Source organism: Schistocerca americana, chromosome 5 (genome assembly GCF_021461395.2).
Source record: "Schistocerca americana isolate TAMUIC-IGC-003095 chromosome 5, iqSchAmer2.1, whole genome shotgun sequence".
NCBI lineage: Eukaryota > Metazoa > Arthropoda > Insecta > Orthoptera > Acrididae > Schistocerca > Schistocerca americana.
In genome coordinates, this window is record NC_060123.1 from 438,271,502 (window position 1) to 438,276,666 (window position 5,165).

Here is a 5,165-nt window from a genome sequence, read left to right on the forward strand (position 1 = left end):
ATTATGCATTTTTCTGTTTAATAAAGCAGTAACAGGATTCCAGTACTGTATCACACGACCATTAAGAAAATTGTAAAATATTTGTTTTCTGTGACTATGGTGCAGTCAGGTTAAAAATAGAGTGCATATGGTCCCTCTTACCTGTCACCACATTTCTTTCCTTCTGTGCTATTACCATCCAGTCCCTCTTTGCTTTTCCTATACCTCACATTCTGGCTTGAGCCAGGGTGTGGCATATAGTGGGAGGTTTAGTTGCAACTAATCTGTATCATGAAGTTATAACGAAATCTAAACCTTTCACTGCTTACAGGTGTTGCTAAATATCAATTGGGACAGTTGAAAATGTGTGCCCAACTGGGACTCAAACCCAGGACCTCCTGCTAAAACATGGCAGACACTATCTGATTTGAGTCATCAAGGACACAGAGGATAGTGTGACTGCAGGGACTTCTCTCTGCCAAGCTCCCCGTAAAGACCCACATTTCCAACTTACTGTCCACACATTGCATTTGTCGTGCCCCTGCCCACTATACTCATTACTCGCGCCAGTCAATATACCAATTCCCATAAGAGTTTGAGCAAGGTGAGTGCACCCATACTGAAGAAGATCATTGGCCAGTAAGCCTTATCCATATGAAGTTGGTTGGAAGTGTGGGTCTTACGGGGAGCATGGCAGAGATAAGTCCTTGCAGTCGCACCATCCTCTGTGTCCTTGATGGCTCAGTCAGAAAGAGTATCTGCCATGTGAGCAGGAGACCCTGGGTTTGAATTCTGGTTGGGGCACACATTTTTCAACTGTCCCCGTTAATATTTATCAATGCCTGTAAGCAGCGAAAGGTCTAGATTTCATTATAACTTCATTCTTCGAGAGCTGCAAGTTCATCAATGATAATCTCTACAGATACCAACTTCGTATCACTCTGTATCATGTCCTACTACAGTGGATCATTCAGTGGGTATTTATCACTAAAAACTGTTACTTAGGTTTATACCAAGTAGCTATAAATTCATTTTAATTCTTTCATATATCTGAAGATGTGATAAACAGAAATTAGTCATATCAAAATGTACATGTATGTAACTGTGGGTGCTAATAAACTGTGTATTGCACAGCAATAAATTTATGGAAATAATCACTTTTCAATTGTATAAAATAGAATGTAACTGGATGTATAAAAAATCTGCTCACCAAGCAGCAGCAGGAGAACACCCATGTATAAAGGCTATGGAAATTTGAAGCTTTCATAGCCTGTGGCTACTTCTGGCAGAAGGGTTGAAGAGGAAGAAAGAGAAATGAAGAAAAGGGATTGATGAGATTTATGAAACGTGGAGAGTTTGGAAAAGTCCCCTAGAACCCCAGCTCATGGGAGACTTACTAAATGGGATTAGAAGGAAAGACTGACAGTTGGGAAGTGCACTGGATGAAATTGAAAACCTGGGAGCTTAGAGGTGAAATGTAGGGTTAATAATCAAGATAGAGATTACTGACAAAACATCACATAAGACTGCAGAGAACTAAGTGTACAATATTTGTAGCAGTTGGGAAGAGGAGGGGGGGGGGGGGGGAGGGGGAAGGGGCAGGTCAGAATACAAGATTTAGAATTCTAAAAGGGAGTCACAAAAGGATTATTTACTCAGAAGAAATGTTGAGAGCAAACAAAATTAACATTAATTAAGGCCATGTGAGTGGCAAGAACCAAGGACATTTTGTAATGTCATTTTCCACCTGTGGAGTTCTAAGAAGCTAGTGTCTGGGGGAAGAACCCAAATGGCTGAAAAATGGGGGAGGTGTGGAAGTTCAACACTGACCACTTTAAATGATGTAGCCAACAGGTGCACATGTGCATGTGTACATTTCACAGTTCTTTACTTTCACTGTTCACAACTCCCCCACCCCCCACCCCCACCCCCCAATTAATACACAGTTCCAAGTTAACTATCAGCAAATTATGATAAGCCTCATTAATAGTTTGCAGGCATACATCAGCATACTGCTACAATTGCTTACTGTTGAATATCTATGAGCGGTAAAAACCAAACCACACAGTTCACAGTTCTTGCAGAATAATACGATACGTATTGAACAGACACTGTCATTGTTTTAACAGACAGCCTATTTGTCTTACACTTATTTCACGGTTAAATTGATGCATTGTTGATGATCTAACCAACACGGGTTCCTAGTCTGAAACTCGGCCATGGACTGACTGACTCAGGACCAAAAATCAGGCCCTTATATATCATCACAATAATAGGCCCTGAAACCACACGTTTGATGTTTAATTTCCAGAAATTAAAATTAAAACCTAACTCATTAAATTAACTGAATACATTGAAAAAATTTTTCTTTTTAGAAGTTTCTTCTACTATGAGGGTTAAGCAGTATTATTTGTTTAAATGAGGAAATTAATGGATATGGTTATACAAACAATACTTTAGTCAAATCTGGTAATTACTTTGGAATTAATGAAGGGCTGGCTTTGCTAACATGTTTTTGAACAGAGCCAAATGGAAACTTTCAACCAAATGTTTATAATTAGTACAGCATTTATATTTGTTTATAAGTCAACAATATAATTTAAGTTATGAAATAATTACTGATTTCACCCCGTAACAAAAGTTTTAATTAGGAATAGTCAAAATAAATTAGAAATTGATGATTTACACAAAACTAAGCACAAATTTAGATCTGGTGCTATATTCTTTAAGACTGAGGGCCAACCTTCCTCTTTCCTGAAAATGCGGATTACACTAACGTATGTTAATGGTAATTAGTTAAAATAAAAAAAATGAATTTGTTGAGGCAGATGGCAAAACAAGAGGGCAAATAAAAATATCCCAGCTTGCTTCGGCACACATATGAACTCATGGTAGGGCTGACCTGCTAAAATTTTTGGAATCTCTAAATAAATTCTCCCAATTAAATTGCACATGTTCCTATTCCACCTTCCATGCCATTTTCCTTGACGTGAACCTCATCCTCACTTAGTGGCAGCTACACACTTCTGTTCATGACAAGCTTACTAACAAGCAACAGTACTACATTTTGACTGCTGCAATCATTTCCATGTCAAATGTTCCCTCCCATAAAGATTTGGCATTCGAGGAAACATGTTCGTTCAGGTGCAGACTCTTTTCAGCAATACACCACCATTCTCACCTCCACCTCCACTGGATGCAATTACCCCATCAGCCTAGTTCAGAAGCAGATTTCCTGGGCTATCACATCCAGTCCTGATACTGCTGATTCCTCCAAAAAATAACTTGGAGTACACCTCTTGTCACTTAGTATTATCCTGAACTTGAATGCATCAATCAGCTACTTCGGCAAGGCAAGGACTTCCTGAAGTCAGTCAATCCCTGTTCTGCCCGACATTTTGCCCACCACAACTAGAATAGCTTTTTATAGCCCCCCCCCCCCCCCGCCAATTTAACACAATATGCTGGTCAGACCCTAAGCACCTTCTGCACCTATTTCCCTACCCTATGGCTAATACTCCTGTGAACATCCCCACTGTAGGACTTGTCCTATGCACCCGTCTACCACCATCTGCACCAGGTGGAAAAACATACACTATCAAAGACAGAACCACTTGTGAAATGATACATGTCATATACTAGCTGTTATGTAAGCATTGTTTGACCATTTACATTGATTACCATCGTGTTACCAGTCAGAGTGAATGGACATAGACTACAGCGCCTACGCATACTATAATGGACTATGCAGAATACACAAATGATGTTTTGTATCCAGTATGACGCTAATATGATGCAATTATGTTGAATTCATCACACTTTAACAGTCAAATATCAATTTCAAGCAGTAAAGTAATATTGTGATCAATTTCTTCCAAGTGAAAGCTCTTTGCTAGTTTAACTTAACTTTTCATGTATTGAAAGGTATTTCTGATGTAACATTACTTAGAAACTGATTCTATCAGTTGTTGCCATGTGATTCAAGTTATCACTTTTGGTTTTCTTTTTATTAACTATGCTTAGTATTGCTAACATTTATTGATAGCCAAATCCACCTTTTATTCTTAATGAGACAGGTTTTGTGCAGGGTACTTTCCATAAACTAACCCTAGCAAGCCAGGCACAGAAGCCCTGTTCCACTTATTTATTACACATTTTAAAAATGGTTTTTTGTAACAATTGAACTATTTCAGTCAAAGCAGGAGGTTTAAAAGCTTCACTTCAGAAAGTTAGTTCCCTGTAAAAGAGACTTGAATTAGCATTATTTTATTCAAACAATGATCAGAATACTTCAATTACTTTCCAAATGCATAGTCTTGACAAAAGTTGACTTATGATTAGTACTCCCCAAATATTTGTGAAAGACACATTGTATTAAAAGATATGTCATCATGATAACACATGGCTTGAGAATGAATTTTCACTACGGAGCGAAGTGTGTACGATTTGAACCTTCCTGGCAGTTTAAAACACTCTGCCAGATTTGGACTCAAATCTGGTACCTTTGTCTTTTATGGGCAAATACTCTGCTGACTGTTATCCAGGCATGACTCACAACCTGCCCTCACAGGTTTACTTCCACCAGAACCTGAATCCCATCTTCCAGATGACAGAAATTCCCCTGCATATCTTGCAGGACAAGCACACCTGCAAGAAAATACTGTATGCAGAAATGGCTTAGACATAGTTTCTTGAATGAATTTTCATTATACTGTGTAGTGTGCTCTATTTGAAACATTCTGGCACATGGCGTGACTGACAAAGTAACAGCCTCTTTATGTAGTAGGATGAGAGGTTCAGATGTATTAATAGACCTTATTTTCTTTTTCTTTTTTTTTCTCCAATCAGTTTTGTTGCCCCATTGAGCATATCCTGGTCCCTCTATTATTCTAGGCAATGGATACAGGATAATCATCATTGTGTATATCATAAACAGTATACGTAATTGATGTCTGTTTTGCTGAACCTGCTTTCCCAATTACGGTGTGAATAGTGACAGCACATCACCTAGATTCTAGTTGGTAATGAGATGTAGCGAGATCAGATGGCTCCTCCTTAAATACATCTTTCTTTCATTTGTTGCTGGCTGTGGTGACGTTTCACATGTGGCTGAACACTTCCTGTTTCCTTACATAATGTAACTATCCGGACACTTTGATGATGTCCAGGATACCGAGCAGCATACA